At 35.7% G+C, this 24,882-nt stretch overlaps 1 long non-coding RNA gene and 1 pseudogene across 1 annotated transcript in view; both read right to left on the bottom strand.

Moving 5' to 3' along the window:
• Positions 1 to 3,002: 3,002 nt before the first annotated feature.
• The window catches only part of LOC119259406 (uncharacterized), a 114,339-nt gene continuing 92,459 nt past the window's right edge, over positions 3,003 to 24,882 (bottom strand). The window contains exons 8-10 of the long non-coding RNA XR_008554112.1: positions 10,308 to 10,497; positions 4,741 to 4,839; positions 3,003 to 3,144 (exon numbers count right to left, since the gene is read on the bottom strand). This is a non-coding gene — a long non-coding RNA (uncharacterized LOC119259406). The remainder of the gene's footprint in view (positions 3,145 to 4,740; positions 4,840 to 10,307; positions 10,498 to 24,882) is intronic.
• Positions 23,011 to 23,395, bottom strand: LOC119258492 (U6 snRNA-associated Sm-like protein LSm1; annotated as a pseudogene).

The following is a 24,882-nucleotide window of genomic DNA, read 5'->3' as shown; positions in this document are numbered from 1 at the left end:
AAACTTATAAATACCTGCTTTCCTTATATTTTAGTTATCAAAATCTAAGGTACAAATTTCAGAAATATATTCTATTAAAAATGTTATTTTAAAGTTACTGAAAAAAAAAAAAACCCTCTGTCTAGTTTTCCTACAGGTAAAATGTATAGAACCTACAGTTTACTCACCTGATCCTGAAAAATTCCATTCAACCCACCAAATTTGCTTTTGCCTTAATAACACTATCAGTGACAAAACATGCTCATGAGCATCTCAAACTCTTTTCATTGCTCCTTCACGTTAGGTTTAGAATATAGGAATGTATTCAGAAAGCTAGAATTGGAAATCAAGTCTGGTATTGATTCCCATAAAATTCAAAGCTATCTTTGAGAGTGGTATGAGAATAACATATTCTTTGTACATTTTTAAAACATCATTTACTGTTCTATATGAACTACCTGGTTTCCTTCAATCTTTTTCTCTACTACCAGCCAAATTTTAACTGTAAATACATATTTGCTTATAAATTAAACCTTTATGATCAATCATGAATTAAAATTAAGAATAAGCAAGAAAAAGTTATATATCAAGGCAGAGTCAAATGAAAAAAAAGAAAAGAATAAATATCCTCTATCAAGAAATTCAGACAAACTTAACTTGCTTAGAAGCAGAGATGGAATAAAGTCTAGAGATGAATGTTCTCCCCTTAAGACATTAAATTCATGGCCTAGAAACAAAATACAGTTTATCTTACTGTAGCAGAGGAAGAAGACAATCTCAGACAAATTTCTTAATGGTACCAGGAGAGAAAAGTCACAGGAAACTGGGAGGACCCTATTTACTAATAAATAGAGACAGGCATCAAGGACTGTGCCCAACAAACTCCCACTCCTGCTTGACATTCTGATCAAGTACTCAAGAAAGTTAAAGAGAAAAAATTTGCACACGATGGGCAGTATATTTGGGTGGGAGAAGTGCTAAGCATGTTGTTGACACAGCAGAAAATTAACTTTTTGTTACATCCATTATACGTATAATATAGCTATATTACTTTCGAGTGAATTAAAATCAATATTTATAATTCATTCATTAGTTATACAATATTTATTGTACAGCAAAAGCAGCTCTTTGTATTCATTCTTATAATCATTTTTGGAGGAAAATATAAATTTATTGAGCATTTTAGGGAAAATGTTTTTTTACTAGTGATCTCTAACAATATGGAGGAGGTTTGAGAATAAACCCAAAGGATCCTTGCAATGACTGAATGTGGGTCAATAAAAATAACTTAAACTTTGAAAATAAGAATTATAGTCAAAATGCTTTGGCCAAATTATCCTTTTATGGGTTCTTTTTCTACCTCACCACTTGTTCTAAAATTGTCACCTATCCATCACCTCCCATGACCTCTTCTGCCTACTGAAAAATATAAAAACATTAGTTATTGTGCAAAACATTCAAGGATTTGGAAGAGGGGCCTCCCTGGTGGCACAGCGGTTAAAATCTCAGCTCTATCAAGCTATTGCCAGCCACTGCATCATGAGTTCGATCCCCAGCCAAAGAGCTAAACTCCTGCTCCCCTCAGCGGTGTATTTCAATAGATCCACCTGTTCTGCTCCTCATTCAGAGGAGAGACACTTTGCCCAGTGTGTTCATTGTTCTATCCAATGCAAATAACTGAGCTTGATCAAAGTTTTCATTGAATAGTTATTGAATGAATGAGCAGACAAGATATTTCAACCCCATCAACCATTTGACCTAGAAAAGATTTTAAATGCACTACAGAAAACACTGGGAAGTCAGTTATTATTATTCCAAAAAACACTTCACAATGAAAAGGTGCTCATGTTCATGCTATTTACTTCAGATTTTCAAATCACAAACCTTCTCAAGGTCAAAATGCTATGGTCAAAAATGATTGTGCCATCAAAAGCATACAGTCAGAATATCCTTATTTCAACACTGTCATTTTTAACAAGGAGTACTTTGTACCACTGCTAAATTATACTTAATTTAACAAATAAAATATATACTGAAATCTGAGATGCAATTAAAAGCACATCAGGAAGCTACAAAGTAGAACTGGTAAATTGAAAATAGATGTAAAACCATAACTTGATTTCTGATGATGAAATACAATTAACAGACCACAATATACATAGTCTGAAGTGACATTCTATAGTATTAAAGGGCAGATCTATTATAATAAAATAATTCATGCTTAAATTATGCACAGCTCAAAATTCTTTACTAAATGATACATAATAAGGATATTTGTAAAGGGAGCTTAGCTGATTACTAAACAATGCCAAATTTCTTTGCTGTATAAGGTAATGTAATTAAAGTTCACTTTCTATTAGATTCACAACATTTAAAAAAATATGTATTGTAGGAAAATACTTTCAGTTTCAAGCGTTAAGTATTCATGTGCTTATAAAACTTGTACACACTGTTAGGTCCAAAGTGAAAAAATGACATAGAGTAACATGCAAATCCTTGTAGAAGGCATCAAATGAAGACAAATATTCAGCTTAAGTGCTACTTTGTGGAATGCTGTTTATTGACACAGAAAAACAGAAAACTTAAGTGTGCCCTCTGACTTGGTTTTTAAGAATTGAAAGAGGGCCTCCCCTGGTGGCGCAGGGGTTGAGCGCTGGGTTGCAAGGCTGCCTGCAGCCTCTGCAGTGCCAATTCGATCCCCAGCCACTGGCGAGGGTCCCACCAAAAAAAAAAAAAAAAAAATTGAAAGAATACACAAAGTGTCTGCTCTCTTCAAGTGATATGAAAAACACATAGTGAAGTATAGTAAATGGGCACTGGAAACAACTGAAAGAATCCTCTGTGAGTAAAGAAGAAATGATTTGAGCAATAACAACAACAAAAGGTAGTATTGTATTATAAACAAAAGTATAAACATACCTGAATCCACACTAATCTGAATAACTGATTGACTAAAGAAAGAAATAGAGGAGAATATACAATTCTCCCATGCAGAAATCCAAAATCTTATGGAGATAATTTTCTGTCACAGGGTTGCAGCATGACACCAACTCCTAGCTCCAGAGTGCACATATTGACTTCCTTCCACAGTTGCAGCAAGAAAAGGAGAAAAAGAGAAATCCGAGGGAGGAGAAGCTTGACAAATACAGCTCCCCAGTTGTAGACCTGAAATTCCAAGATCATGTGTCAGCCTGCCTGCCTTTTTCTCACCCCCACAAACTTGATTTCTGCATCTGTCCTCTCACTATACCCAGTTTTAGAAGCCCTTAGAAAATAAATATAGGAGTTTGTATCTAAAGTTGAAGAAACTTAGAACAAAACACCAGTAATTAATGGCAGATCTAGAACAATCATCAGTGTTTCCTTGTATACAGTTCACTAGAAATCTTCCACTATAAAATTCTCATGCTTCTGCTTCTGCATGATGATAGCTGTGAGAAAGATTCATAAGACAATTTGATCAAATTTCCCTAGAAATCTGATCTCAACTGCTACTTGGAGATGATTGTACACATATTTTTATTCCAACATTATTGAACATGCCTATTCCAAGACTTTCTCACTTACTGAAACCACCAAACCCCTTAGTCTCTCTAGAGGACATTTCTTCCATTTTTCTGCATGACTATCATCAGTTTCTCTGCCTTTAACTCAGAACTTCCAGGTTCCTTATTTCAAAAAATGCCACTACCCTCCTTCCAAGGGGCTGGCCTCTTATCTTTTGATTTCATGCTCCCTGCCTATTTTTTTAAATTATTCTTTTGTCTTGTATTTTCCATTACCCTCTACGAAATTGCACACATACTTACACCCAATCACCTACATACCTGAGGACAGCATTTGGGCCTACATAAAATTTATATAGCAGAGCCCTCCTTTACCCATTTTTAGTAGGAGGTGGCATTATAGAATAATTAACCTAGCATTTAAAGTAATTGTTATTTTTAAATTTTATTGAATATTTTGTGAAATCACAAAGGAGCTTCTTCATAATATATGCCAGTGGTACTTGAAAGATCTCTTTACCTATTTTTTTCACTTTCAATGCCTTACAAACTGCAGCTATCTCCTGATCATGCAAATATAATTCCTAGTTCTTTATAACACACACAAAAAACACTTGGGTAGATATTTATCTCTTTCAACTTCAATCTGACTCAGTTCTTTAATATATTATTTTAGCCTTTTTCATTTATGGTGTTCTCAATTTCCCCATTACACAGGTTCTGTAGAACTAGGAAAAGTTAGAGATTAAAGGACAAGCAAGAATCCTTTCAAATTATAAAGGAGGGGCTTAATGAAAAGATTACAAAATTTATAACTTAGTTGACTTTCTATTATTTGTACATTCTAACTCTTAAATATCCTTCCTCTGAAGAAAGGATATTGTCAAACCTTCTCAAAATTACACCAAATCATTTGTCTTCACTAATGTCTAAAAATACAGCCTGGTATATGTATTTTTCTATTTTTTCATTACAACTCATAACTCTTTGCCCTTATGTCCCTTGACTTTATGGAGATTCTTTATTTGAAATTCACTAATTTTTATTTTGCATTGAAATACAATTGACATATGGTATTGTATAAGTTAAGATATACAGCACATGGATTTAATGCAGTTATTCACTGCAACATGATTACTACGATAGCTCTTCAATAGCACTGAATTATATACTTCAAAATCTCTAAAAGACCAGATCTTAAATGTTCTCACCAAAAAATATAACTATGTACATGATATAGGTATTAACTAATAACCTTTTAAAGATTGAATAGGATAGGATTCCCCAAAGTGTCCAGAGCAGACTTTTTCCAATATGTGCTACCTTAGCTTGTAGAACTGAGGTGATCGAGGCCCTGAAAGATTCAAAAGAAATGGTTACCATTACCTAAAGGAATGAAGATTATCCAGATTTAGAGTCATCTCCAGAAATAATCTTTAGATATATATGTGTGTGCATGTGCGTGTGTGCATATTCTTTGGTGTATATATATAATGTTATATCATTAGGGTATATATATAGTGTTATATATCGTGTATACACTATATATATAGTGTATGTTTAATGTTATATCATATATAATGTTATAGCATAGTGTATATATATAATATATATAATGATATAGCATTAAAATACTGTATAACTTTCAGGTGTCTGCGATTGAAAACTATTTTCATGATAGCAGATCTCTTGATAAAAGCCTTCCATGCAGTTTGATCTCTAATTGTCCTTTGACTAAAATCACAGCCTCTCTGACTCCTTCCTATTCTCTCACCTTCTGAATGAGAAGAACCCAAATCACATACTTTACTTATCACACCCACACATCTCTCAAACAAGAGTCATCACACTGACTCCTCTTTGTCATGGTGCACACACCAACCCTCAAGCTTTCATCCCCTTGCTCTTTGCGCCTCTCTTCCTCTCTATTTTACAAGCCCAACTTTCATCTCAATGGCTCTTCCTCCTGGGAGCACTCCTTTATTATTCTAGCCAAAAGAATCGCATCTCTCCTCTGATATTCCACATCACTTTAGCTCCATTTCTGTCACATTGTTATAAGTACCTATGCAGTACCTCAACCACAACTCCTGCACATTGTAACCACTCTATTTGGGCTAGAATAAACTAGATACAGAGTTAGCAAATAATAACATAAAAATGGTACAGATGAGGACATATTTCAAAAGAAAAGGAGTTCAAAGTAAAAAGAAATACGTTGGCAAAGCTAAAATACAGAAACAGATTTGAATAAGTGGAAAATGCTCAACTTTTACCAAACTGGGAAAGGAATAAGAAGATAGATGTCTTCCATTTGAGAGTTTTTTTTTTTTTTTTTTTTTCCTGGAAACAGTGTCAACAGAAGAGCCTGAAGCTGGAATTTATTGAGAGTGATAGTAAGGAGCCATGGCAAGGAGGGAATAGGACAGTACAATTTGGAAATGGTATAAGCTGCCAGTACGGGAGAAGACTGTACATTGAGAATTGTGGATAGGAACATATGAGTGGGAGAAAAGCAAAGGATGAAACTGTACCCGCAGATGAGAGGAGGTATACCTAGTGGATATAAAATCTTGAGAGAAAATCCCTAAGCCAGCACTCACCACTAGGCCATGAAGAAGCCTGAGGGAGAGTGAAGAAGACAGACTTAAGGGGATGGTGTTTCCAGTGGATACATATTTTAGTGCTCAAACTTGTTAAACCAGATTCTCTTCTTTCTTTTCAGGTGTGGGATTCAGTTATTGTTTCAGTAGTGTTGTGCCTCCTCCAGGGAAGTTTCCCGATAAATTTCTCCTGATGTGTTGCCAAGGGTCAGGTTTACAACCTGACTTATCTGTAGAGGAACAGATAACGCCTTTTGAAAAGTGGAAAATATTTGCCTCTTGCTAAGAGGAGCTATATCTTTCCCAGCTGGAAACAGAGCTATGAGCAAGAGCCAGGTGCATGCAGACTTAAGTCCATGCAGGAAAGGCATGGATGGGGCCTGCCCTCCTTTACATACCCGAAAGGTCTAATTACCAGCAGCTCTCTGGCTATAACAGAATTAAACTTCATTCCATTATCAGGGATGAGCCTAAGAAATAAAAGTCCTTTATACATAGAGGGGGGAAAAACTAAAAGCACATTAATCCATGATTATTATTATGGAGCAGAGGCAAATGTGTGAGTAGCTCTTAGAGTAGCATCTGTCAATATCAAAGGACTGTGTTGGTGTACCTGTCAGAACGTGGGGTATTTGTCCACAGAGTGTACATGTGGAGATGTGTGTTATTGGGCAAAATATTTGTAATTTGATGATACATTTCCAGAAACATTCTACCGTTTATAAATCTCCACTTGAGAACTCCTCTCTAGCGGCAGAGAGTATGTGGGGGTCCAGGTGAGACAGGACATATGAGGACATTGTCTACTTTCCTATGCCCTTAGCGCTCATGTTGCAGTAATAAGAAGTGAATATTTTATTAAATCTTTCCAGAAAGGTTGCATTTTACAAATTATTTGAAGTCCCTTTCAGGAAAAAAATCCTCTTCAAACATCTCCAGGAGGCACCAGCTCTTTCTATTGTTTTTCATACCCCTCCTCTTACTTGGAGTTTTCGGGACTTTCACCTCTCTCAAGAATTTCATCAAAACTTCTTTATTCAGAACAATTTTGCCTTCTCTATGAGTTTCTGGTTTCCATCTGCACTTATAACTCAGTGACATCTTTTCTAATAAGAATTCAATGTTTAACACACACACTCGCGCACACTCACACTCACACACACACACAAGATTTTTTTTTCCCTTACATAGATCCTTCCCCTTTTATCTCAAACTGTGCTCCCTGCTCACCCTCTGAGGTTACTCCTGACCTTGGACTCAACTTAGAAGTTGAATATCTAGCATACTTCTTGAGATGAGGAGTCTCCGGTTGCTCATGCTCCTGCAAGCTTTTCTGTCATTATTTCTGCTCTGTGGTCTCTAGTTTCACTGCCCACTGAATTTCTTATCCTCTGGACTCTGCATGTCCTGATCTGCTTGAGCTGCCAGGTCCTGATCTCACAGTGTTCATTGTTCATGGTGTCAACCATACTCACTAATTACCTCCCAATGCTGCCTCTCCTGGCTTTCCTAGAACTGCTGTGACAGCAGTTTAACTTCTAACATTCACCCAATTTGACACTGATGGTCAAAGTCCTCTTAAGTGACTCTTTAATTCTAGCTTGACTTTAACTTCAATTTTTGCATTTTTAAATTGAAAGGGGGGCCTCCCTTGTAGCACAAGGAGTTAAGTATCAGCACTATGAAGCTATTCACAGCTACTGCAGCATGAGTTTGATTCCTGGCCAGGGAGCAACCCACATGATGCAGCAGACCTCTCCTGAATCGCCTGCTGCTCACCTCAGCAGTATATTTCCGTCAATCCACCTGTTCTGCTCCCCACTGCATCTCTGGTGAATCCTCTTACCACCCCCCACCACACACCTCTGGCCTATGCCCCCTCTCTTATATGCATAAATAAATAAATCTTTAAAAAAGGGAACCTCAAGATTATACAATCCATCTTTTGTCCAAGAAATTAAAGAAACCTACATATAAAATATATAACTAGATGAAATTAAAATGTTCTAAATTCTTATCTTTAAAGATTTTTATTTATTTTTATATAAGAGCTGGGGTACAGGCCAGAGGCACAAGAGGGTGAGAGGATTCACCAGAGACAGAGCGGGGAGTAGAATAGGCAGAGGACTGAAAGCACTGCTGAGGGGAGCAGAGGGCGAGACAGGAGAGATCTGCCATGCCATCTGGGTATCTCCCTGCCTGGCCGGGAATCGAATCCGCGCTGCAAGGCTGCAGACAGCTCCACAGCACTGTGCTCAACCCGCTGCACCGTTGGGGAGGCCCTAAAATATTTTAATTTCTAAGCAGGTGTTCTTGTCACTAAAAGATGTTCCTTCTTGTAGAAGCATCTGGAAGAAGACACTTGACCTCTTATGACCTTAGTTTTTCATCTTTATAATAAAAATGGTTTCTAAAGTGTCTCTTGAGGGCCTACCCTGGTGGCGCAGGTGGTTGAGCACTGCACTGTGAAGCTATCTGCAGCCTCTGCAGAGCGGGTTCGATCCCCGCCGGTTGGCGAGAATCCCACATGGTGAGGCAGACCTCTCCTGTCTCACCTGCTGCTCACCTCAGCAGTGTATTTCAGTCAGTCTGCCTGTTTTGTTCCCCGCTCTGTCTCCGGTGAATCCTCTCACCCTCCCGCACCTCTGGCCTATACCCCAATTCTTATATAAAAATAAATAAATCTTTAAAATAAATAAAGTGTCTCTTGAATCAGATTTTTTGATTCATTACTGTATCAAAGCACAGTTCATGGAGAGTCATTCTGTGAACAAATGAACCATTTGCTTTTCAAAAAAAGTAATACAGAGGATTAATTGCATATTTATCTCAAAATATTTCTTTAAAGTATAAGATGAAAATAAATTTAGTCAAGATATTTTGGTAATTATTGAGAACTTCATATGGAATTTTAGCATCTCTTTATATGAATATTTCAAGACATAGTGTTCACCCATGAATATAAAAATTTAAGAAATATTTTTTTTAACAGAAAGCCTTGTTAGTAATTAATTAGCCCTATTTCTCCAAAATTTAAAATAACTTCAATTGTATTAGCAAAACTAAAAAAAATCAGTATTAGCTAATGGACAAAGTTTTGCTACATAGAGTATCATGGATGTAATTATTGTCTCTGAGGAATTAAAATTTAAAGTGATCATATAAAAACTGACAGGGCCATAAGTAAGTGGCAAAAATAAAGTAGGGCATAATTCAGTCAGTTCCCATAATATTAAATAGCATGACCATAAAGTTCCTTTGCATGAATGATTTATATGCTGTAAAAACAGTGGTTTATTTCAAATAGTACTTAACAATAAAGTTTTATTTACTTAGAAGGGAGGGGTGATATAAATGCTAGAGCTAATTGCTGCTGTTTCTAATGCTCCTACCTAGTTAGCAGAAGTTGGAAATGACAGAGAAGGAAATAGCACAGAGATTTCAGAATCTCCTCAAACACTGCACAAAAAGGACATAGAAATATGAGTTCTTTTCAGCGGGCCACAGAAGTACCAGCAACAACTCAAAAAGAAGATAATTTGAAAAGAAATATAAGAAGAATGAAGACCAAGAATAATACTGGCATTCCCTCTATGTTATGTTTGTTTTCATGTTTGATAAGAACACTAACAATGTATGGTACATATTTAGCTGGTCTTTCAGAATAAAAAGGCTGACAACTTTAAGGAATGTTTCAGTATATTTTAACTGCATCCCAACCACTCTAACCATCAAGTGTCAAGATTTCAAATATTATCACCCAAGAGAATGAGACTTACTAAATTAATTAAGAAGTGTGGTAATTCTAGATGACAATAACATTCCAAATGAATTTGTGAGAATGGGTGGTTCAGAATAAACTGGCAAGTAGGTCATTGCAAGAACATATTCTTTGCTAAACACATATGACATAGTTTAAGGTCAACGTATAGAAATAAAGGAGAAGCCAGCCGAGAAGTAATCCCAAAGAATAGCAATTAAAAAGTCATAATAAGTTGTCATGATCCCATGATCTAAGACTGCAGGATTGGCTGTGGCATGTTCATAAGAATGTTTTTTATGACAACATACACTTTTACTGTTGTTTTCTCTTTATATGATTAATTTCCTATTAGGTAATAATCATGTATTTAGAGATAGATACCTTGTGTCTTTATGTTTTTATTCACAGTACAATTTCAAAAGATAGCAGCCTATCAATAACCATGTTGGTTTCTACCTCCTGGTGTCTCTCAAATCCATTTCCAATGTCAATGTGTTAGTGATGTACTTCAGAGTGACATCATCTTCTGCCAGAACATAATACCACAAAGCCTCTTCCATCTCAAATCCATTCTCTCTTCTCCAACAAGAGTGATTTTTATAACACAAACATTGTCTCTTAACCCTCTTCTGAAAACACGAGAGTGCTAGAAGAAAAAAAATGCAAGATCCTTAGCACAGAATTAAAAAATTGCCAAGTAAACTCTCACAGCATTAAACTCTCACATCCTGCCTCTCCCTTTCATGTGGTACCATTTCAGCCATCATTCCTCCTAGCTGGGAGGTCTACTCATCTTTCAAGAAAAATTTTTATATGGTCTTCAAAAATAATACCTTCTCTGGCTTTTATAACATTTAAAAAGTTCTATTTTATATCCATTTTGGAAATTTCTTTGTAATTATTAATGTGACAGTATTGTCAGTGAACATCTCTGTCATAAATCCTTTCCTATGGACCCATAGTTGGGCAGCACTGGCTTCTTTCCTTTGATGTAGGCATGACTGCATGGCTTGCTATGGAGTGATGAGTGTGAGGAAGTGACTGACCTAGTGCAACATTTAATTACCAATGCCTGACTCTATTGCTCTCTTCTCGGCTGAGAGAATAGTGGAAGCACCATCTAGTGAGGGATCACAATACTAAGTCATCTCATGAACAACAGCTGCCCAGAGTCTCTGTTAACCAGACTTTCATTGTATTGAATTTAAGTTCCTGGAAGTTAGGGGGTTGTTGTTAGGGTACCCTACATGGAGATAATTAGTTTAGATTTCCTTCTTCCACACTATAATATGAAGTTCTTGACAGTAGTACCATTCTTACCATGTTTTATAGAATGAAGAAGAAAAAAAAAAAAGGAATAAATGGGGAATTAACTTGAGTGTGACTAATATGCATATCTTGTTTCTCTCTATTGACCGCAAAATCTCTTATCATTTTATTCTTCCGTGCCCCACTAATGTGAAGTCAGCCTGACCAATATCAAGGTAAAATATGCAGTTCTTCATATCCTGAGTTGCTACTTTATGGTATTATGTTATTATGAAAAGAGGTACGTGAGGAACCAATTTCACAAGACTGACTGTAGCAATATATATGCATTTTAAAAGCATAATCAAGGTAAAATTGAGTTCATTTTCCATGAAAATTTCATGTACTGAAAGAAATCATTTCTGGCAGAGGCATTTTAAGGGCAAAAAGTTGTAGATGCAAATAATTCAAATAGTAAATGTATTTGCTCTCTCATCTTGAAGGTAAATTTCATGTTTTTAGCACTAAAAGTCCATTAGTACTATATTTTCCTTCTTCCTTAGCTCAAGTGGACACCTCCAAACCTTTGAATATAATCTTGAATTATTGCCAGTGCAAATTCACTCACTTCCAATTCTATTTGGTTCCTAATTCTTCTTATGGAGGAATTTGGTATTTCTTTCTCAAAAAACTTTCAAGGGTGACATTCATTTAAAGATGCTAATTGAGGCTCTGTGCCCTGCTTTTAACCCTTAACTTCCAACAATGATGTACATTTCATTTAGAGACATTATCTACTGTATTTTAGCAATTTTCTAAAGATTTAAATGTACCGCAAAATTTTCTACATTTGGAGGTAAGTAAAGGTCGCCTTGAATTAAGTTGTCAATCTTAAAGCACACTCCAATTTTCTCTTAAATCTTAATAAAAAGTTTCATAGTTTACATTTCTACATGTGTAACATAAAAAAGTTTATCTGAGGAATTGTTTTCTTAGTGAGACAGAAGTAAGAAATTTTATGATAGTCATCATCATGCCTTTGACATAATAAAAATCAGTCTTCCTAGTATTATAGTCAAAAGATATTGCTATTCAGACTAATATTACATTAAACAAAACAAGATGTTGGGAAACCCTTAAACACCTTGCAAGTGATATGGCTCTGTTAACTACAGATGTTTATATGAGATGGTAAACTGAATTGACTTGTAAAACAAGATTTGGATGGGTACAAATTCAGATTAATTTTAGGGGCTGTATTTAGATTTCAAGTAATACTTTGCCATCTTTTGGGGGAGAGTAGATTCTTTTGTATAAAAGCAGAATGAAAAGTACACTTCTAAAATGCAGAAAATGTAATAAAGTTGATTTCAGTGGCGTGTTCTCTTGCTTTAAATCCTATTAAATATACACATTCTTTTATATTACATCTGTAGTGAAATGAGAGTCAGAAGGAATGGCAAAATTAATTTGCTATTCCAAAGACTGGAAGCACCAGTTAAAGTTATCCCTTTAATTTTTGCAGAATTCTAGGAACATAGTAATTACTATCTATATAGATACATGGGAAAAGGTTGCTATCCAAGGATATACTTTGTGCCCCAAAGCCGTTCAACCTGCATATTTTCTTATTTGAAGGTAAGGATATAGATATGTTATAAAGCTCCTTTGGTCAGGTGCAAGGATTAAGTCAGGCACCAATATCTTAGACTAAAATAAAGTTAGAGGGCCTCCCCGGTGGCGCAGCAGTTGAGTGCTGGGTTGCGAAGCTGCCCGCAGCCTCTGCGGCGCCAGTTCGGTCCCCGGCTGCTCCCCGGCCACCTGAGGAGGGTCCCACATGGCACGCAGACCTCTCCTGCCGCCCGCTGCTCCCCTCAGCAGTGTACTTTGGTCCTTCTGCCTGCTCTGCTCCCTGCTCTGGCTCTGGTGAATTCTCTCACCCTTCTGCACTTCTGACTGTACCCAGTGCATGTATAAACAAAAACAAACAAACAAATAAATAAACATGCCTCTATAAAAAAAAAGTTAGATAAGTTAGATATGAAAAACATAGAAGGACCAATTTTATTTAGATGTTTATTCATTTTTAAATGACTTTCCATAGGAATTTTATTAATGTAATAAAAACAATATAGGCACCTTTTTTGAAAAATGTATTTTAACTCTTTGTGTAACTAATTTGGAAAATAAGCATATTCTCCTTAGTTGGATTAGCTATCTATGGTTTATGCCTAGCAAGATTAACTAAGTGACCAAATAAGCTCCAGCAATGGGTTCAGCCTGCAGTGATTGCAGCCTCACTGTTTACTAGGGTGTTTAAAAGTTAAAGGTAGAACTATGTTCACAATTACATTTATTCTTTTGTTTAAAATATGTTTATTTTTTGTATTAACTTTTTATTTTTTACATCATTGTTCATTTTTAAATAATATTTGCTTCCCTCTATACCCCTCAGGTGTAGTCCTCATAGAGTTTCTGTTCCCAAGGCTCCTGTGCACCATCACCTCAGTCCCTTGTGCTCCTCCCTCCCTCCCTCTGATCCCTCTCCCTCCTCCTCCCCTGCAGGATGTCTCTGATTTATAATTGTCTGTTTTTGCTTTGTTGTGTTTTGTACTGCTATTTTTTTACACCGATGTCTTATTTCGTTCCCTAGATTTCTGCTATAAGTGAAACCATCTGATATTTTTCTTTTTCCTTCTGGCTTATTTCACTGAGTAGAATTCCTTCTAGTTCCATCCACATTGCTGCAAAACAAGCAACAACGAATGTTGGCGAGGATGTGGAGAAAAAGGAACTCTCCTACATTGCTGGTGGGAGTGCAAACTGGTCCAACCACTATGGAAAGCTGTCTGGAGGTTCCTCAGTCTACTAAAAATGGAGCTACCATATGACCCAATTCAGCAATTCCACTCCTAGGGATCTACCCAAAGGACACAAAAACATTGATTCAAAAGAACACCTGTACCCCTATGTTTATTGCAGCACTATTTACAGTAGGTAAAACCTGGAAACAACCCAAATGCCCAAAAATAGATGACTGGATCAAGATGTGGCATATATACATAATGAAATATTACACAATTACATTTAAAATCATTCTATATTGTTTTTTTAAACTCTGGACCACAGTAATAAAGGTCTGACTCATCAAATATATATTGATAAGGAGTCAGAAATAAATGATAAAGCCCAGTAGAGAAAATGACTCTGGTCCTTAAGATGGTTGGTTCATGTGTATGTGTGTGTGTGAGAGTCTGACAAATGTGAAAAATCCTACATTTAATATTTAAGCAAGAATAACTAGATTGAATGTGAGCAGAATTTAGGTTATATAAAATTATATGGAATTATCAGAATTATCAACAATTAGATAATGAGGATTCTATAATCATTAGGAATTCAAGAGAAGGTGGCTTATTGAAAAAAAAAAAACATGCAGAAAGATTAGCAAAGAAAACAAGAATTGGAAGGTTGCTTTCAATTAATGTATAGTAGATAATGCACCATTATCTATTTCTTGTTTCTCATTTGACATTGTAATTTGACTCCCTATCATGGTAAGTAAGGATCCAATTTCACCAACTTCCACTCTTCCTCTTTTCCCATCACCTGAACACAAATGTGTTTGCATTTTATTAAATTCCTATTTAGCGTCTCCATTATTACAGCTCTATAAATATTGTTCACTGCTGTACATCTTGTAGAATAATTTTTGTTCTGCAGTTAATTTTTTCCCTGGAGGTAATTATTATAATTTCTTCTGCTTTTTTATTTTGCTTTTGTTTACTTTTCTTTGTACATGTAAATTAATTTTTCTGCCTCCTCTAATAGTTCAATGAAGAGCCTTTCAATTATTTATCAATTCTATTTTTTCCCTTTTCCTAAAGGTACTCTCTCCTTCAAGTCTGGATTGATTACTTTCTTGGTGTTAGCATGGAGAGCACCATGGATTCTCCCATTCGCACAATATAGGGTGTTCTCTTCGCCCTTCCTCTGGGCTGATTACCTTTGATTTTTTTTTTCCTTTGGTTTAGAGCCTCACATTAGCAAAATAAAACCTACATAGCTCCTTGAAAAATAAAAAGAGGAGAAAATGTTTAGAATTTGTATTTGAATCCCTGTCTGAAATTCATATTCACACAGAATTTTGACACTGCTTCCAATTTTGTTACTAAAAGTCCAAGGACCTTTTTATTTCATATATTTCTGTATATGATTTTCAAAAACTAACAGTCTCATTTCCTTTTTTCTCTGGAAGCTTTTAGAAATGTCTCTGTCTCCAGTGTTCTAAAATGTCTTGATTATTTGCCTTAGAGTAGATCCATTGTTTTCACTTGGTCTGCCGGACTTACGCTGGGCATTTGCTTCTCCTTGAGAAGCATGTGTGACAGTCATGAATAATTTTCTTAAATACCCTAAATTTCTTCTTCTTTTTCATATTTCTTTTCTCTATTTCATAAATTTATGATAAATATTACATATTTTTATTACATTATTATATCCTTCAGGATGTTAGTTTCTCAAACGCTACTGGTATTTTGACTTTCACACTCCAACTTGTCAGACTACCAATGCGCTTCTTAATTCTTTGGCTCCTGCCAGGTAACTACCTTCTGCCTCATTTGTCAGCGTCACCCAGCCCTAAGATTTGGAAAATTCTGTAAGGGATAGAGTATGACAAAGTTGGACTCTTCTCCCTTTAAGATCTTGGTCTCTTCATGTTATTACCTCAATAGCACAGGATGATTTCAAAAAGACTTTCAAGTGTATTTTACCTGGATTTTCTCATTGTTTTTCAGTGGCAACTTTGGTCTGCTATCTCATATTCAATCACAGTTCTCTATGCTCTTAAGAAAAAATATGTTATTTTGGAGAACTATTTGAATTGTCTTTAGCCAATGAGTTGATCCAAATACTCTAACCCCTCCTATATATTTGGATGTATTTCTATGCACACATAAATTGCTATGTGCCCGTTTCAATACAAAATGGAGATGGTAGCTTTATTTCTTCATTTTACAGAAGTTCAGAGATTCCGAGTTGCCTCTCCTGCATACTAAAAGGCAGAATTTAGAGTAAAGAAAATTGGATACCAAGTCTTAATTGTACAATAAACTTATAAATACTCATGATTATCACAAAAATCAAGGAACTGAATTATGAATTATTGACTATTTTCAATTTTAATTAACATTAACTCTCCACTGTTTCATTCACATGGTAATCTACTAGCATTCAGTGAAGGTTCAATGATAGGAGATGATTTCATTTTTAAGTCAATATAAAAACAAGAAAACTTTAAGCTAACGGAATTTTATCCCTCAACACTTTTCTACAGGGCAGGATATTTTAGTTTAATATAATGAATAGATAGTATCTGGTCAGTTTTAACAACTCAGAGCAGAGAGAATTTGATGACCACTTTGTTATTAAAAAAACAAGGATTTGCATATTTCATTTATTTATGTGTTTATTTATAGAGAAACTGACATCAGGATATATTTGAAGTTACATAGATGATTGTTAACAGATCTGGGACTATAATTTTTCATGCATTTTTGGATATGATAATGAATACCAGAAATGACACAATAGTGTAATGTATGGTTCTGGCTCTGTGGGAGTTCTCGGCTTAGTGTACTCAGGGCCAAATGAGTGGTTTAAGCAAAAGAAATATGAGGCCTTATAAAATTTCAGAGAAATAATTAATCAATTTGGACTAGATTTGTTGGTAAACTAGCATATTTTTAAAAATCTGCAGGATTTTATCATGTTAGGAGAAAGGGAATGAATTTCAATCATCTTAAGTTGTCCACTACCTCAGTACCTCACACAGTGCCCATTGCATAGAAGGTAACTGTAAATAGGATGAAAAAGATACACACTTCCTGAGTTCTCTAGACTTGAAACAACATCTTATGTGCTCTTATAACAAACTTTCAAGATAGCTTCTACTTTAGAAGGGCTACCAGATTCCAAGATTTTGCCATGACAGGAGTAGTATATCAATCATTCTGACCATTTTTCTTCTTTTCCTGGTCTCTCAATGTCCATTCCCACTCCAAATTTAACCACACAATAAGAAGAAAAATTATTTGGGCAATAAGAGAGTGGTAGCAGCAATGTAGGAATGAGGGAAAGGGTAGATTTTTTTTAAAAAATTCTGATACAGGGCCTTCTTGGTGGTACAAGGGATTAAGCACAGTACTGTGAAGCAATCAGCAGCTTCCGCAGCATGAGTTCGATCCCCAGCCAGACAGGGAGCTACCCATATGGCTCAGCAGACCTCTCCTGTCTCACCCACTGCTCCCCTCAGCAGTGTATTTCAGTAGATCTGCCTGTTCTGTTCCCCACTCTGTCTTGGGTGAATCCTCTCCACCCCCCATACCTCTGGCCTGTACCCCAGTTCTTGTATGCATAAATAAATAAATCTTTAAAAATAAAGAAATAAAAAATCTGATAACTATGTGAAACTGTGTAAGTTTTCTAGAGCTGTTTGGTTTTGAAACAAGAAAATACATGTAATAAAAATCATTTGCAAGAGAAGAAATAGTCTAAGATTCTCTAATATTGTAGAGCAGCTTTTTTTAATAGCTAGGCTTGCATTAGCCTTCAAAAAGAGCTCATGATACTAAGTGTTTCCTTTAGGGAGACACAAGACATTTATAGTGCATATGGGCTGTGCAGAACACTGGGGAACAGTTCTGGGACAAATGCTAAAGAAGGAGCTAGTATCATAAATATAAAAGAAATTTTATTTATGGACTTGAATAATTTTTATTTCTTAAAATAAACAATGGGATTTCACTGTGATAGCTTCTTTGTTTGCCTTCACACTCTTTAGCAATGCCGCACTAAAATCAGAAATGCAGCAAACTATTTTTGTCTAAAATCAGAAGAAAACTGAGTCTTTGTTTAAAAAAGAGATATACATATAGAAGAGTATAAATCACAAGCAAGAAACAATAAAACCTGCTTATTCACATCTTAGCCACTAAAAAATACATGGATTACAAATGACTTATTCTTGGAAAGAGTGCCTCAAATCCAAATTGTAGCATAACTCAAAGTCCAAATAAACATGAAAAAGCTGTCAAATATGGCTCTAAGTCCCAAAGATCCCATCATCTGCATTAAAAATGAATGAAATGAGAGAATGGGAAAAACCATCTGCAGTTTAAATTTGTCATTCTTTTGTTATCCTCATGTATTTCAGGATAAAGGGGCTGGCAAAGTGCAGCAAAATATTCAGGAATTCAAAGGGGAATCATGGCTGCAATTTCAATATTTTAGAGTAACCCATATTTCGGGCTAGATAGTCATTAAAATCTGTTGTTGCCTAGTAGTCATTATCCTTTGAGTTGCAAACTTATTTTTACTACAGCAAGAAGAAAGAGATGTTAAAAGTTACGCACTGCAGATGAGAGAAGACACAGGTAGAAAATTTCATGATCATTAGTCAGAGACCACTGATCACATCACAACTGGGAGTTCTGCATCTTTTCCTTGATATTGTTGAAACTAAAAAGGTCTAGATTTAGAGGAAAGCATTCAGTTTCAGCTAAATTATATCTCAGCAAGACCCCACTGGACTATATGGTCTTCTTAACCTTTTCTTAGAAGTTTACTCTGTTAAAAAAATAAAATAAAATCTTTGGCTATTTTATGAATTAGTGCAAAGTAGTGATACTTTCATATGTGTGTGTGTGTGTATGTGTGTGTATGACACTGCAATTGATGAACCAAAAACCCGATTAAACAGCATGGTTAACATACTACTATAAGCAAAGTCCTGGAATCAACAATGTGGCAGATGGAAGAGTATATGTGCATGAGTGTTGGACACTCTCAGGTCACCTACCTTGTTTCTACCACCCTTGTGGAAGCAAGTCAGTAAATGGTTCCATCCAATCTGGCTCACTAAAATAGACTGTTCATTCACCAATTGTCTTCAATAAGAAAAGACACACAAGGAAACCTGGAACGTGCTAAACACTGGCATGTGTGCCATTGGAACTTGTGCCACAACATGCCCACAAATGGAAAGCATGCAGAATCAATTGCACAAAGTCAGGAAGAAACAACTGGGGGTGGTGCACGTGTAAATATCATTTAGTGCTGGGTTTAAATTGAGCAGCATGGCAGAGGAGTTCATATTGTTCTTGACAGACTATAAATACATCCTTGGCTATTGCTTATAATAGAATATACTTACACTTCTTTTTTTCCTATTGGTAATGGAAATTTAAGCACTGCCAATAACTATTCTCCCAAGGACAACAAAAGGAAGATGTAAAAGGCTTCAATTAAAAACAGCGTTGTTTAATTTAGATATGTGCACAGGGCCAGGTCTCCAACATTTGCTACGGAATCAGAGAAAAATCCGATTACAAAAAGTTTCCATCATAGAGTAGCTCAATAATCCCAACACCACCAAACACTACATTAAACCACCAAGACTACAGTTTTGAAAGACTCTTACAGTTTATTTTCTCATTGATTTAATTCTGTGTGATCCAGTAAAGAGTGAGGTGTTTGGATAAAGCAAACCTTATATAAATGTCACAGAATCAAAAAAAAAAAAAAAAACTTAGTTTTGGATGCTATAAAGTTACCAATATATTTATATGTATTAGAAATAGGCCTATGAAAAGTCATTTAGCAAAACCATTGTGGTGCACACACACAAAATTATCAGCAACCATGCATGACTCAATTAGAGAAGCAACTGATTACCAATATGCAACACACACACTCAGAATACAAGTGAAACAGATACGACATTGAAATAAAAGTTATTTTGCCAGAAACTTCTTGCATCATTTCTGCTAGGTCAGCATCCACTCCCAGGTGTGAAGTACTCTGGCCTGGAAAACTGTAGACTTGGAAAGTGGCTGCATTTGTCTAGAATATTGGAGCTTCACCTAAGAGCAGATGCTGACAGAGCGCAAAGGTAGCATAACTATGGGAAAGTTTTAAAAAGGAAACTCCAACGAATTGTCAGTGATTCTAAACCTCAATTTTACTTTAAATCTTTGCTCTTCAGAGATGTTTTGACATTGTACTGAAATATTTTGGTTGGAACAACTTTAGGATGCTGATGGAATCCCAGTGTAGAGACATGAAATGCTGCTACACATCCTATAGTGCATAGGACAGAGCCTCCCAACAAAGAATTATCCAGCCTAATGCAATCAGTGTTGAAGGTGAGAAACAGTGGTCTAGCCCAAAGGTAGTGTCAGCACAAGGGGGATTGGAGGGGAACAACTACTTGTTAGCATCACTATGTTGTCTGCCCAGCCTGCCAGAATGAAAACTCCCTGCAGGCAAGGAATTTGTGCTATTCATTGATTTATGTTCATATCTAGAACAATTCTTGGCATGCAGTAGGCACTTAAAAAGTGTGTGATAAGTGGTGGAAGTTTGATAAAACATAGCAGGAGAGGAATCATTTATTATCTTGGTGGAATAAAATGGGAGAGGTACAAAAAAATCCCCAGAGATATAGAGATGTGTGTTGTTACCCCTCCAAATCCTAACATTGTCTGAACATTCCAGGAAGCTAGTAAAAAAAGCTAGACTGCAAAGAATAGAAAAAATCACATTAATCTTTATTTGTGTAGTCTTATTCAAAAACATGAGGAAGATGATAATATTTATCTAAAATGTGCCCAAACATTTCATCACAAATTTATTTCTTCTCTCTCAGAAAGGAAGTGTTATAATGGGATATTTTGCCTTCACTGCCAAGTCATTACACATCACCTTGACCTTCAAAGTCAGGAGAAGTTAGCTATTGGAAAGGATAGCTTACTACAGACATATATATATAATCTTTAGAGTTCTTGATCTTGATTGAGACATCCAAAGCCTCAATTTTTTAGAAAGTTTACCCACTTTCCTCTATTCAATCTTTGATTCATGTAAGTGATCTTTTAATTTGGAGGCTTGTTTCTATGAAAATGTCATCACAGAAAAATTAAAACAAATCACTTCAAAATCACCAATTTCAACCTAAAAATCTATTTACCTATTCAAAGCAAGGTGGATTTGTTGCTTCATATTTAGACTCTATTTGATTAATTTCTTAACATCTATCAAGTTCATCCAACTAATACTGGCATTTTTCTTCATTTATTTTTTGCTTTGGTTATTTAAAACATAAATGTATACCTTTCCCCCCTTTTTTCAGCAAACGCAATGCCTGAATTGAATGCAATTTTGGCTATGCTTTTTTTTAGAGAACATTAAATTCTTATCATTTTTGTAATGAAAGTCAATGAGTAATTCAAAAGAAATTATCTGGTCATATTGCTGCCAATAAATTAAGTCATAAAAGTGGTTTAATTTCAAATAACTAAAAATAGTCATTATTTAAAGACAATTGTTTCAATTTAAATACTAATTATAGCCATCCACTGAAGACATTTTAAACGTTCCATAATCCATCCTTGTATTACTCATCCATTTTACAAAATTTTTGGAAAATTACAGGAGGGAGGAACAGAAGCACAGTTACTACTATGAGACCAGAACCCAAGTCTGCCTGCCGATCATGCCAGAGGAGGAAAAAAATGCAGTCACATGTGTATAGTCTTTTGCCTCTATTTAAATGATTTCCTATACAAAACTGGTCCTTTTTTCTAAAACTTTTTTTTTCATTAACATTTTATTTTTTATTAAGTTTTATTTCTTACATTGTTATACATTTTTTGTATAATATTTGATTTCTCCCTCCCTTCTGCCCACCTGTGACTATGAGGCCTCTCCTTGAACAAACCTGTCCCTTTGAGGGCAGCTCTTTCTGACTGTTTGCGTCTGTGTAAGTGTCCTGTGCTCTTCTTTTCCTTTTTATAATAAAGCTTCTCTTTCTGATATTAAAAACAACAGAAAAACAAAACACTGGTCCTTTTAATAAGGTTTTTTTATTCTTGAGTATTCTTTGACTCCAGTTCTTAATTGATTGGATTTAGTTGTTGAGTAGTTTTATTTTGTTGTTGTTATTTCTTTTAGCACAGACTCAAGGATATCTTACTTCAGATTATTCTCTCTGTAGTTATTGTATTTGTGTAACTTGTTGAGTGACTATTCCAGCATTACACTTGACTTTCCCCCACAATTTTGTAGGTGTTACTGTATTACCTTTTGGCACTGAACTTTTAGAGAAGTCTGAAATGTGTTTGATTCGGCTTCAATTTTTTCTTCTTTATATTGAAAATTATTTTCTTCCTGGACTTCATTTTCTTCTCTTGAAGTCTGGTAAATAGTAATGTGGCTGTGTTGATTGTTCTATAGCTATTATAATCAGAACACAATTTTTATTTTTGACTAGCAAACTTCAGGAAGGTTTCCTATGTTATATGCCAATATCATTTGTTCCATTTGTTTGATTTTGTATATCTGGTATATGTCTGATAGGTCATGATTATTCCTTATATCTCCATATATATTAGCTATAGATTTACGTCTTTTTTTGTTTACTTTAATTAAAACAAAATTTTCTTATATAACTTTCATTAAATTTTTATTAACTACATCTGGTCAGTTCTTTGACATTCTAAATTTATTTAATAGCTATTTTTGAGATTGATAATTTTATTTCACAAGTCAATGAAGCATGTCCCCTGTAAACTCTAATTTGAGATGAGAAAAGCAAAAATGAAGAACTAGTTGCTGGCTCCACCATGATGTGTGAAAGGAGTCCATGCCTTGGCTTTTTTAAACAATGATCTTGTTATTTAAAAGGAAAGAAAAGTTTCTTGATTTCTTCATGTTGCATATGTGGACGAATCTAAAGTAAAAAATGACTTTTCAAAACCCTGCAGTCTTTAGTCAATTGTGTAAGGTGATCAGGATACCACTCCTAGCCCATGAAAGTCTCTGCAAGAGCAACAACTTCTGAGAAGAAGACTCAGTACTCATCTAAGGTATTTGCTCCAGGAAGGGCGAGCCCTCCATCCTAAGTGCCTGAACATTCAGTTTCTCTGCTTCAGCACATCCACCTTTTGTTCTCTGAGCACTTCTTCAATAGATACATGCTGGAGGGTGCATCACTCTCCTTTTCCTAGTTTTTTTCCTGGTACGATCACATTTTCTCCTGCCCACAAAAATCCCCTGAGGAATGTCACCACAATTTTTGCCCACATGAAAACATTCCACAGTCCAATGTAGCATGAAGTTAACAAACTGATCAATGCTTCTTAAAAAATCTGGTAGTGTTCTTCCATCTTGAAAAGGACCAGGTGCTTTTTGTCATTACCTTTGACGGGGCCAGAGGTCTCAGGCATATAGTTCATTGTGAGTTAAGATAAGGATGCTGCAGTGCACCCAAAACCCCATCTGCCTAATAAGGCTGTGTGGCCTCAGTGGGCCAAAGGCCAGGAATCTGAATGCAGACCAGTATGTTCACTATATCGTCTGCCATCACGTTAGCATCACTTCAGTCTAATATCCTCCCTGTTAAATACATTGAACAGTGAGTAATTCAGTCTTCTTTAGTCTGATTTTCTTTTCATTAACTATTGTGAAAAACATAGGTTCACCTTTTCTTCTACAGGGCCAACCTTAATGCAGTTAATTATACCTCAAACAGTAGTTTTCAAACTTGCTCACAATTTACTTAAAAACATCTCACCTTTTCATCTGTCTTCTAATCATTAGTTAATCTTCTCAGGAACATTCTCTGTCTTTGAGAGTTAATTGAGTTTCCCTTCCAATCCACCTCCTTCCTTTCCTCTCTCATTCTATTTATCATATTAAATGACTACAAACACACCAGATAACCTTAAAAAAATAGTAGTCTTGGTTTACCACTTGAAGGAAAACAGACACTATAAACTTCCAAGTAAAATTCTAGAAAAATAAAGGGTCCATCTGTGTCACCTAATCATATAGGCCTTCTGAATTCAAACCTCCCCAAATATTTTTGTCAGCCTTATGTACACCTCTTAGTGAATATCATTTTTCTTTCAAGTATCAATATTTATAATAAACTCAAAGAAAACAATAGTATTTTACACTATGTATATTTAAATTCCTCTGTAGATTCAGAAATTGTCCACTCTAGTTTACAGACATTTAACTATATTATAAATTAATGTAATATGAACCAATTTGGGAGACCATACATATTTATTAGTTGTTTTGAGAAGATGTGCAGTAAGAAATACACAGGTATTTACAAATGACTTGGATTTTAAAAATATACTCATACGTAATGGATTCTGCATACATTAAGTATCTATTAAAATTTTGGATGTAATGAGCTTCCCCGGTGGTGCAGTGGTTGAGCGCTGGGTTGCGAAGCTGCCCGCGGCCTCTGCGGCGCCGGTTCTATCCCCGGCTGCTCCCCGGCCACCGGAGGAGGGTCCCACATGGCGCGCAGACCTCTCCTGCCGCCCGCTGCTCCCCTCAGCAGTGTACTTTGGTCCTTCTGCCTGCTCTGCTCCCCGCTCTGGCTCTGGTGAATTCTCTCACCCTCCCGCGCTTCTGACTGTACCCAGTGTATGTACAAACAAACAAATAAAAATTTTGGATGTAAGATAAAATGCATCATCCTAAATGAATGAGTAGCAGCATCACAGATGGTGAAATAGGTCCAGGAGAGGGAACAGCAAGTCAGAAGAAGGGACAAAGGTAGCATGAGTTAGAAGAGTGGCAGCACTATACTAAGCAACACTTAAGTGGTTGTGGATGCCTTCAGTGAATTAGGGGCAGGAGAGGGGCATGGTTCTTAAAGGACAATACTTAAAACCGAATTGCTGAAATATTAAAGTCAGAATGC

This window comes from Talpa occidentalis, unplaced genomic scaffold (genome assembly GCF_014898055.3).
Source record: "Talpa occidentalis isolate TD23 unplaced genomic scaffold, MPIMG_talOcc4v2.1 talOcc4.5, whole genome shotgun sequence".
Classification (NCBI taxonomy): Eukaryota; Metazoa; Chordata; class Mammalia; order Eulipotyphla; family Talpidae; genus Talpa; species Talpa occidentalis.
Note: the sequence above shows the minus strand (reverse complement) of the source record. Positions and strands in the feature narration are given on the sequence as shown.